Here is a 12,003-nt window from a genome sequence, read left to right as displayed (position 1 = left end):
TTAAAATACTTATAGAACAAAATCTTCCTTAAGATATAATGTTCTGTTTTTCGTTCATATAATAACTATTTTTATTGACTTAAGGTGGTTACAAAAAAATAAAAACCAAGCCTACAATAAAACCAAAAGTCAAATAGGGTCATCACGAATTAAATTGTCAAGATGATCAAAAACAATATGTACTCACCTAACAAAGGCGTAGACTACTTTTTCACACTCCATGCTTCTGGGAACTATTATGGAACCCTATGTAAGGGTATAAAAACCGAAAACAAAACAAAAGCGACAGCAGCGAGTTTGAAGACCTAAGGCGGCTGCTCCCATGTGTCCATGTATGGCCATTTATTACTGTAGCCCATGTGTATCTGTCTCCGTGTGCCCTGTGTATAGTTTTAATCAAACTGCGACTTGGCCACAGTTTGCTTTAGCGCCTTTTTTTAAGGTGCGGTTCAGTGGCCTTTGGGTGGCCATAAAACCAATTGCCAAGCGGGCCAGAATGAGGAAACCATGGCCATCAGCTGTCGCGGCCCGTTTTTAGAGGCAGGGCGAGTAAAGGATCTGGAATATGGCAAGGAGTCCTGGCAAAACCAGTCCAAATGCTGGCTACTTCAGCACGAGGGTTGCAACCAGGGTTTTAGGGGTTCGTTTGCGTTCGGTGGCCCTGTGGCCACTGTAATTTACTACCAGCATGAGCCAGAGCAAGAGCGTCGAAAGACCTGCACGCAAACCAAATGAACATGCAACATTAATACAACCACACATGCAGCAGGAGCGGGGTCAAGGAGCCGGGTGCCAGGGGTGGAGGGATGTAAGGATGGAGGGGTGCAGGACCCGAGGGGTTGAAGTGGCCAAAAAGGTATCCTGTATTTTTACTGTAACCAGGCTATAAATTTCGAACTTTTATTGTAGGCGCACGTGCTTAGTTGGAAGGCATAAGCACTCGAACAAAATATGGACTATACTTAGATGTTTTACAAAAATGAAAATGAAAAGAAAAAAACAATTTATGAACTGCATAATTTTAATACCAAGAAGAGAGAAAAGATATTTAGTAGATATTTAAGCAAATGTTTATTTTCTGTTTCTAAAAATGGTGCATGCAAATATCCTGAAAGGCAATAAAAAGTCTACAAATTCATTTCGAACGACCAATCATTGGAAATTAAATTTAAACTCAATATGAGAAATCTTTCTGTATTGAAGTACAAATAATATTTTGCTTAGTTGTTTGCCTTTTTATTTATATTCCCCATATTCCCATAACATCCCTTTTTCCCCCTTTAGTCTTTCGGAAAATGTCAAACATTTATTTATAAAGAAATTGGCCATTCGCATTGAGTGTCGTCTTCCGCTGATTGATTGTTGAATTTGCCTCGTTTCATATTTATGTATCTCAGAGATACAGATACAGAAATGCTGCTTTCGATTCGTGCAATTTATCAAAAGGCTTTAGCCTCGCTGGCACCTTAAATTGATAAACTATGCAAAAGATGCAAATGTAACGCGCCAATCCATCTCAATGTGTGGAGATGAGTTTTTTTTTTCTTGTCAAGGGGTTTCGTTTTCAGTTGAACATATTTGATATTGGCCATATGGATTACCCAATTCCTGGCAAGCCAACAACAATACATATATTACACAATATTCGCCCGCAAATGCGAAATGCGAGACGATTGAGCGACGGGCGACGAGAAGTGGAGCTCTACAAGTGCACGACAGCAGATACAAAGATACTTGGCTGTATAGAGATATGTAGATACTCCACACTCTTGAGCTAGAAATGCCGCTCATGACGTAAACATCATTACATCGCCTTTGTGGCTGTCTTTACAATGCAATAACCGACTGGCAGTTGAGATCCAGAGGGGCTCGAGCGAAGATGACGACTCTAATGGAGAGATTGATCCCCATGCACGAGTTTCTGACGCGTCGCAAAAGGAAAAAAAAATGTATAAAACAAAACAAAACGAATCCGCATACAAATCCAAATCCGAATCCCAACTGGAAGTGGCTCACAACTCCAAGCGATACCGAAGACAATGGTTTCAGGGCAAAAACAACAGAAATCAGCGGGAAACGGCGAATGCCAATAAGCGAGGCCAACTCGGGGAGAAACGTGCTATGTGGTTGTTCCCGGAGATGGCAGCGTGAAAATGGGATGGGAAAACTCCGGGAAAACTATAACTGAATCTTAAGTGTACTCAAAAATGATCCGTTTTAATAGATGAAACCTAAATGGAAAATAATTGAAATTTTCGCTATGCAGAATAGTTTTATAGTATTTTATAAGGACAATATAACTAATTCAGATTGTTTAAAAAGTTACTAAAACGTAACACAATTTACTAGCTATTTAAGAAATGTTTTTTTATTAATATAACATCTCTTTAATCTCTATACATAAATTGAATAAAGTTGTTTTTAGGAACATCATATTTATCTGACTTAATTCAAGATACATGATGCATCCAACTATTATTATTTCAAAACGACATCTTAGTAATCTTTCAAGTATTTCCCCTCACGATTCCATCTCTAATGGGTAAACTGCATTGACAGACTGCCTTCAACATCGTCATCATCATCAGAAAGCCATTCGTTCCCCCCGAAAGCCACATCATATGGGGATATTTTCGCGCTGTGTGTTGCGAGTGTTTCCAACTGTTAGTTGGGGATTATTACAAAGTATCCGATGCCGCGGGTTGTCTTATTTTTTTTGCCTTTTCCTCCAGCTGGAGTCGAGTGAAGTCAAGACCTCGACAGCCATCGAAGATCGAACGAGAAAACGTTGACTCTGCTTTTCTGCTGAGCTTGACTGTTTGTTGCATCATTTGAATTTGCATTTGAACTGCAGCAGCAGTGGTTTTCCACTTTCAGCCGAAGAAGTGAAGTGCAGCCTGCAGCTGAGTGAACTGACATTGCCCGGAGCCAAGAAGTAAGAGTCTTGGAAACTGCGAACCTAGTGGATAAAGTTGAAACATTGAAACACGCTCGAGCTGGCTCAAGTTGAAAGCAAGTCGACGAGAAAACAAAAGCGAAATGTGTAACTAAATAAATAGATTTCGCGCTTCGACTTGCCAGCGAGCCACCTGTTGACGCCATGCAAATTTGCGCAACTGTTTGTAGTACCACTACCCCCACTACCAAAGTTCTGTATCCGTTTACACCTCGAGCTGATAATATATCTATATGTATGTATGCTTCACTGGAAATGCCGCCAATCGAAGAAAAACTTTGTTTACTTCAGCCTCCTTCAATCGCCTTGGTCATTCAACCACAGTTTACTTAACCCACTCGACGGATACTTTCCATTTTCTACTCATTATGGGTAATTATGCGGATACTTATGCAGCTACTACAACAACTGGTCATTTGCATAAACTTCGACCAAATGTTCATCAACTTGAACCGAGTCCCATTTGACTTTGACACCGCGCTGAGTGAAGAAACCTTCCAGCTTTCTGTCATCCCAGCATTCAGCGTGTGCGGCCAAAAACGCAAATTAATCATAGTTTAGCCCGCCAAGATGTCTTGTTCAAAAAAAGGGGTTAAATGACTATAACATATAGTTGGTATTTGGTTATTTTGGTTTTTATAAACAAAAAAATAGATCATTACCCAAAAAAAAAAAAATAAATACAATCCTTTATGCATTTAGTCACTTCATTAAAATTCGAATTGAAAATATTGTAAAGGGTATTTAAAAGAGTATTTAAAGTAACTCCTACTATAAAAGTTACAATAAATGCAATGCAAAAATTGTGAGAAATGTAAATGTATAAATATCTTTAATTCTCAGAAACTGGTTCCTATTACTCAGCAAAAATGCCCTGAAGAAAAATTCGTAACACCACTCATCTAAGGCATTAAAATGAAGTGCCCATGGATGATTCTTTAAATAGCTGAAAGGGCCATCCGCGGTTTTTCATCTCCCCATTCTTAAGCCTCGATTGCTCCTTAAACTGGTTTAACTAGTTCTTTGCGATGACATTCATTAGCTAAGATTCTTGTCTAGACATTGACCAAAGTTAGCTTGCCAGATTTTTTTGATCGCCTACATCGCAGACTCCTCTTCTTCAAGCTCTGCTTAAATTACAGCCCAAACATCTTGAGGCCTTGACTTGGCTTTGGCTTTTGGCGTGGCCCATCTAACAAATTACGGTGGCTCTCGCGTAGGCGTTAGATGTCAGCCAACTCCCTTTACGCTGCACTGGGAAAAAAATATTTACAAAAATTGTATAATGTATTGCAGAACATAATCTACAACACAACTTATAAAGATTTCTGGAATATCATTTTAAAACATAAGAAATCTCTATATATTACAAATATTGCTATGTTTTTTCTACTTATAACTGAATTCCTTATAACTAACATACAATTCCCAACTAGTTCTGTCATAATGTTTTAGTTTACCTTCAGAAGATATCATATTAAGTAAGATCCCAGTAAATTAATTCATAAATTCTCATCTAAAGGTATTTTAAGATTTAATAATATTTTTGTGTAATACTTACCAATTTTTCTCACTGCTCAAATGTGTTCCACTTTTCTTGGCTGCCTTTCCTGTCGCCAAACAATTTCACGACGCTCTCTACTGATTTCTGGCTTCTGCTTCTTGGTTGGGAGCGTTGCATTGTTTTGGCTTGCTCAGATACGCCCAACCCCCTGTTCCCCCTGGGAGACTACCGCCCTGTCCCATTTGCAGGCTTCACTGTAAGCCGGGACACTTTGTCGGGTGTCTGCTGTGTGGCTCTGGGCCGGAAAAGCGGGCGGCAGTGGGCGGGGCGGGCGCAATTGATGAACATGTTAAGTGCTTTGCCGAGGGGTTGGCCTGGCCCAAAGTTTTCTAGAGCGCCTTTCCTTCGCCTTCGCTTTGTTTGTGGGTGGTTGGGAGGTGTTAAGTGGTTGTGGTTTGCCTGCCGGCGTCTGCTGGTGGAAAAGTCAATTATGGCCAGGCTTTGTTCAAGTGCCGGCGAGCTAAGAGAGTTTTGGGCTTGGAATTGGAGCACATGTGTTTGCCCAACAATTGGGCGAAACTACTGGGCGGTTGGTGTTTCCCTAATTCCGGGCTTGCAAATCGATTCCATGGTTAGGGATCGCCCTAACGATACATTCCAGCTTCTCCATAATTATTTGCTACCTTCTCGCTTGCACTGCATCCACATTAATTAAATGCTAAATTTAACACAAAGTCAATTATGCTAATCAGCTGAGACTCCAGTCTGCGTTCCTTGGCCTGTTTCCACTGTCTCACTGCCTCAATTTTCCCTGGCTAAGACACGAGCTCTGTTCCCAATTTGATTGCCAATAAGCCACAAGTATGCCCAGTGGGGGGATTTATTTTGTCTGCTGATATTTTCCGGTACTCTCCCAAAATTCCCCATCAGTCCTCAGTCCTTAAGCCCTCGCCCTTCGTTACGGTGATTGTGTTTTGTGGTTGAGTATTTCTCCGGCTTGGAATTTCGTTTTCGGTAGCAATTACAAATTAGATAAACCGCATACGAACAATCAAAATTGCGTGAATTGTTTCCTAGGGAGAAGGAAAGCCAATTCCACAATGTTGGTTTAAAATCTATCTAGCCCTTGAACACCCAGAGAAAATTGAGTAAAGTTAAATTTAGCTATTCGATGATTTCACAACAAAAAACAACATTTAAAAATGATATAATATATTTTGTTCGTATAGATATTACCTTTTATATATTAGATTTTATAATAAGCTGCTGTTCACCTTTTACGATACCCATTAAAGGTATATCCTAATCGACGTTTTCTCATCCTCCCTCTTCTCTCTCATTTATGTTTTTCGCGCTTCTTCTCTCACCTGTCGACACCTGTTCTTTGCTGGGTAGCATCTGTTTATCTTGCGTCATTCAGCGCCAAGCGGCATTAAATCAAAACCACTTCCGTGCCAACTGTCACTTGTTCTTCACCCCGAAAACCGCTTTCCCCTCGCCACGGATCTCCGGGCTCACTCACATGATTCTTCACTCCGGCGGCGACAACCAGTTTTCTGTGTTCTTATTTAAGTAAATAAGCGAAAGGGAAAAGGTAGAGAATGCGCCCATCCATCCATCAAAAAAAGGGCTGCCAGCATGTAATCCGAGACTTGAACAGTCTGTGTGCGAATGCGAGTGTGTGTGCAGGAGCCCAGACACCCCCAATCAGGCAAAACTGCCACCCCATGAGAACTAAGAACAGGTAGCCACAGAGAAAAAAAATATATATTACGCTCAGATGATCCTTAACAATTCCTAAAAATAATATTAATTTCAATATCTTAAAAAGAAAATATTCTGGGTTTTACGAACTACTGGAAATATACATATAATATAATCGTTGAGTCTTATATGCTTAGTATTAGTAATTTATTGAGCTTTATTATTCTGAATTTAAATACTACTCAACCTGTATCAAGGCATTTATGTGGGTGATGATTATTAAAACAGTTAGTGAGTAATATCTCAAGCTATAAAACTAAATATTTTTCTCTCTGCACCAAAACATCATGTGTAAATATCGAAGGAAACCAGAAGTTGAGGATAAAAGGGATTCGGATACCAAGTTTGAGCTGCTTATAAGTAAATATCGCTTGGGTTTTTGTTCAAGGGTTGTCACTTAGTTTATTATGTGTGGGTTGCTCCACCCCGTTCTACATTCTACATTTTGTCGCTCTCTCTCTTTCTCTCTTTCTGGCTAGAAGCTAATTGAGGAATGCAGCTGCTGGCAAAGGGCCCAGAAACTGAGAATTCGCTCAGGCTGATTTATCTGGCTTTCCTTATCTGTCACCTCTCTTTCTATATATTTTTCTCTGGCCCGTTCTTTATTTTCTATCCCTGTATTTGCACATCATTAGCAAAGACAGCAAAACACTTTGAGATACTCCTGTATATATCGCTAGGTATGTAAGTCCTCTTGATGGATACATTTTTGTAGCCCTGACTGACTGATTTCCCATTGACAGATAGGAATGCAAGCTGATTGCAGGTCTCACTTACCATTTATTTCCCATTTCCGACCACTGGGAAACCCCAAAAAGTCAGGAAAAAGAAAATCCAAGCACATTGTTTAAACGGGGATAAAAGCGAAGCAGGGATAAACAAATTTCTCAGGTCAGGGGGAATAACCAAGAGCAAAAGGGGCTCAGTTACAGATTTCGTCGGGCCAAAAAAAAGAGGGGGGACGAAAACATGACCAGCCCCAAAGTGGCTATCTCTGGAAAAGGGAGTTCATGAGCTATGAACTCGGACCGCACTCAATTCTTCCCTCTTTTTGTTCCTCTAGTTTGGTGAAAGGCTCTTGACCACAGAAATTGTTTCGCCTTCGCTGCACAAACACATACCGCAAAATCACAACCCAAACTCGAAATGGTGCTCTTGCCTTTCGCCTTTTTGCATTAACAAATTGTGGCAACAATTGGCCAGGGCAGCAAAAACAAGGCCCAAAATCAATGACCACACTCGATAGCCAATCGTTTGTCTGGAACATGCAATTTTGGTTGGCAAAGGGGAACAAATCTAAGTTGGTCTTTCAAAAATTTCAAGTCTTGCCAAGTAGAAACTTATGAGGCTTCTGTGTTAGATGAACAACCATTTAAATTTAGAGATTTCTTCTCTGACTCTTCCAAGTAAATTTTAATTGATTTTTCATGAGTTGTAAATATTACTCTGTACGGCTTCAAAGAAATCGTTAAATGAAATATTATAATTTATGCTTTTTGGAAGCCATAAATCAATTCCATATTTCGTTCGCTTCATTAATAACTTATTTAAGTAGCTATAAAGTATAGGGTTGCGAAATAAAAACTTTAAAATATAATGATTAGTTTATCTAGCGAATTAAGTAAAAATTCTTAACAAACATATAACTAATGAGTCTTTCTCTTTTATCTTTGCAGGTGAGTTAAAGCCAAGTTCTTTGTGCCCCCAAAAGGAACAAAGCAATGTTTTCGTAAGTAAGCGCAGAGCTAACAAAACTTTTCCATTGAGTTTGATCTGCATAATGCCTTTTACTTTTGTTTTCGTGCTACGTTTTTGCTGTACTACTTTTTGTTCGGCAACAATAATAAATCATGGCGAAATTTCCCCAGTTGGATTTTCATTTTATTGCATTTACTTAGTGTTATTATATTTCTGGTCTTGGCTTTTTCATTGGGCGTCGAGTTTTAATGATTATGCCAGCCTTCTTCTTTTTTAGTGGCTATTGCGAGTGGGTCTTAACTATTGTTAAGTACTTTTGGCCAAAGTTTTCTGCCTGCCGAAGATAAAGCTTTCAACTTCTTTTTCCTAAGCTCGGAGCAGCTGCTTATGATAATCGAGGGGGATAAAAGAAGGGAATCTCCAGAGCTTCCGGACTTATTTGAGCCGCCAGTTTGTCTGTCTGCAATTTTATTTTGTATCTGAGTGGGGCATTTTGTGTCGGTGTATGCGGCTGTTTGGTGGATTCCCAATGTGTGTGTGGGTGGCTCTCCGTCCAATAACAAATTACCCAATGCACTTTGCCTGCTGAGCCGATGCTTCAGCTTCAGCTTCTGCCTCCAAGTGCGCTTTCCGCAGCTAATTGACATCATACTGAACTCATTCACATTAATTAATGACATCATTCCCAAGCCGGGTCAGCGATGAATGGTTGCTTAAAGGGGACAGAAGGGGGCATGTCAGGGGGCTGGACGGGCGGCATGATAAACAAAGCGCAATTTATGAAAAAGAAAGAGCAGCAAACAGTTGAAGACGCACACGCACTTTGCGCTTAATTCGAGGCAATTTCAGAAATGCACAGAGGAGAGTACTTTGCTGAATGGCCAAGCGGAAGTAGCTAGATGTAGTCACATTTTTATACAGTGGTTGCCAAAACACTAGTACGTTCTGTAAGCTATCAAACCTCATCTAACCCAGCAGAATCTTAAATTAATTAATTTATGTTTTAACTTTTCTTTTCAACGAGGGTCAAAAGTTGAAGTTCAAATTTTGAACCCATTTCATATTTAAATTTTCCGTAATACCAACGGCTTTCAGAATGTGAACCAAAACCGGAACTTCTAAACTCCATGACTTGAGTTATTGGACCCCGATTAAGACGTGGGACATTTCTATGAATTTGCGGTTGAATTCCCTAATATTCTACATTTAAATATTTGTCTTACACGAGTGTTGAAATTTTAACCCATTTTCATGTCAAAATTTTCCATATTTCCATGGCACCCTGAATGAGAACCCAAAAACTGCACTTCTAAATTCCATAACTTGAGTTATTGGACCCTGATTAAGACGTGGGATACCTCTATGAGTTTGTAATTGAATTTTCTAATGTTCTACATTTAAATTTCTGTATCGAAATTTTAACGCATTTTCATGTCAAAATGTTCCATATTTCTAATGGAACCCTGAATGAGAACCCAAAAACTGCACTTCCAAATCCCATAACTTGAGTTATTGGACCCCGATTAAGACGTGGGATACCTCTATGAGTTTGTAATTGAATTTTCTAATGTTCTACATTTTAATTTCTGTATCGAAATTTTAACCCATTTTCATGTCAAAATTTTCCATATTTCCTGAATGAGAACCCAAAAACTGCACTTCTAAATTCCATAACTTGAGTTATTGGACCCCGATTAAGACGTGGGATACCTCTATGAGTTTGTAATTGAATTTTCTAATGTTCTACATTTAAATTTCTGTATCGAAATTTTAACGCATTTTCATGTCAAAATGTTCCATATTTCTAATGGAACCCTGAATGAGAACCCAAAAACTGCACTTCCAAATCCCATAACTTGAGTTATTGGACCCCGATTAAGACGTGGGATACCTCTATGAGTTAGTAATTGAATTTTCTAATGTTCTACATTTAAATATCTGTGTTAAACAAGGGTCGAAATTTTAACCCATTTTCATGTCAAAATTTTCCATATTTCCAATGGCACCCTGAATGAGAACCCAAAAACTGCACTTCTAAATTCCATAACTTGAGTTATTGGACCCTGATTAAGACGTGGGATACCTCTATGAGTTTGTAATTGAATTTTCTAATGTTCTACATTTTAATTTCTGAATCGAAATTTTAACGCATTTTCATGTCAAAATGTTCCATATTTCTAATGGCACCCTGAATGAGAACCCAAAAACTGCATTTTCAAATCCCATAACTTGAGTTATTGGACCCCGATTAAGACGTGGGATACCTCTATGAGTTTGTAATTGAATTTTCTAATGTTCTACATTTTAATTTCTGTTTCGAAATTTTAACCCATTTTCATGTCAAAATTTTCCATATTTCCTGAATGAGAACCCAAAAACTGCACTTCTAAATTCCATAACTTGAGTTATTGGACCCCGATTAAGACGTGGGATACCTCTATGAGTTTGTAATTGAATTTTCTAATGTTCTACATTTAAATTTCTGTATCGAAATTTTAACCCATTTTCATGTCAAAATTTTCCATATTTCCAATGGCACCCTGAATGAGAACCCAAAAACTGCACTTCTAAATTCCATAACTTGAGTTATTGGACCCCGATTAAGATGTGGGATACCTCTATGAGTTTGTAATTGAATTTTCTAATGTACTACATTTAAATTTCTGTATCGAAATTTTAACCCATTTTCATGTCAAAATTTTCCATATTTCCAATGGCACCCTGAATGAGAACCCAAAAACTGCACTTCTAAATTCCATAACTTGAGTTATTGGACCCCGATTAAGACGTGGGATACCTCTATGAATTTGTGGTTGAATTTTCTAATGTTCTACATTTAAATTTCTGTATCGAAATTTTAACCCATTTTCATGTCAAAATTTTCCATATTTCCAATGGCACCCTGAATGAGAACCCAAAAACTGCACTTCTAAATTCCATAACTTGAGTTATTGGACCCCGATTAAGACGTGGGATACCTCTATGAGTTTGTAATTGAATTTTCTAATGTTCTACATTTAAATTTCTGTATCGAAATTTTAACCCATTTTCATGTCAAAATTTTCCATATTTCCAATGGCACCCTGAATGAGAACCCAAAAACTGCACTTCTAAATTCCATAACTTGAGTTATTGGACCCCGATTAAGACGTGGGATACCTCTATGAGTTAGTAATTGAATTTTCTAATGTTCTACATTTAAATATCTGTGTTAAACAAGGGTCGAAATTTTAACCCACTTTCATGTCAAAATTTTCCATATTTCCAATGGCACCCTGAATGAGAACCCAAAAACTGCACTTCTAAATTCCATAACTTGAGTTATTGGACCCCGATTAAAACATGGGATACCTCTATGAGTTAATAATTGAATTTTCTAATGTTCTACATTTATATATCTGTGTTAAACAAGGGTCGAAATTTTAACCCATTTTCATGTCAAAATTTTTCATATTTCCAATGGCACCCTGAATGAGAACCCAAAAACTGCACTTTCAAATCCCATAACTTGAGTTATTGGACCCCGATTAAGACGTGGGATACCTCTATGAGTTTGTAATTGAATTTTCTAATGTTCTACATTTTAATTTCTGTTTCGAAATTTTAACCCATTTTCATGTCAAAATTTTCCATATTTCCTGAATGAGAACCCAAAAACTGCACTTCTAAATTCCATAACTTGAGTTATTGGACCCCGATTAAGACGTGGGATACCTCTATGAGTTTGTAATTGAATTTTCTAATGTTCTACATTTAAATTTCTGTATCGAAATTTTAACCCATTTTCATGTCAAAATTTTCCATATTTCCAATGGCACCCTGAATGAGAACCCAAAAACTGCACTTCTAAATTCCATAACTTGAGTTATTGGACCCCGATTAAGATGTGGGATACCTCTATGAGTTTGTAATTGAATTTTCTAATGTACTACATTTAAATTTCTGTATCGAAATTTTAACCCATTTTCATGTCAAAATTTTCCATATTTCCAATGGCACCCTGAATGAGAACCCAAAAACTGCACTTCTAAATTCCATAACTTGAGTTATTGGACCCCGATTAAGACGTGGGATACCTCTA

General features: G+C 38.2%; 1 long non-coding RNA gene across 1 annotated transcript in view; it reads left to right on the top strand.

Annotated features, from left to right (window-relative positions):
- Nucleotides 1–8,087, top strand: part of LOC139353123 (uncharacterized) — a 29,233-nt gene extending 21,146 nt beyond the window's left edge. The window contains exon 3 of the long non-coding RNA XR_011604280.1: nt 7,901–8,087. This is a non-coding gene — a long non-coding RNA (uncharacterized lncRNA). The remainder of the gene's footprint in view (nt 1–7,900) is intronic.
- Nucleotides 8,088–12,003: the final 3,916 nt, after the last annotated feature.

The sequence above is a fragment of the Drosophila suzukii genome, chromosome 3 (genome assembly GCF_043229965.1).
Source record: "Drosophila suzukii chromosome 3, CBGP_Dsuzu_IsoJpt1.0, whole genome shotgun sequence".
Classification (NCBI taxonomy): domain Eukaryota; kingdom Metazoa; phylum Arthropoda; class Insecta; order Diptera; family Drosophilidae; genus Drosophila; species Drosophila suzukii.
Note: the sequence above shows the minus strand (reverse complement) of the source record. Positions and strands in the feature narration are given on the sequence as shown.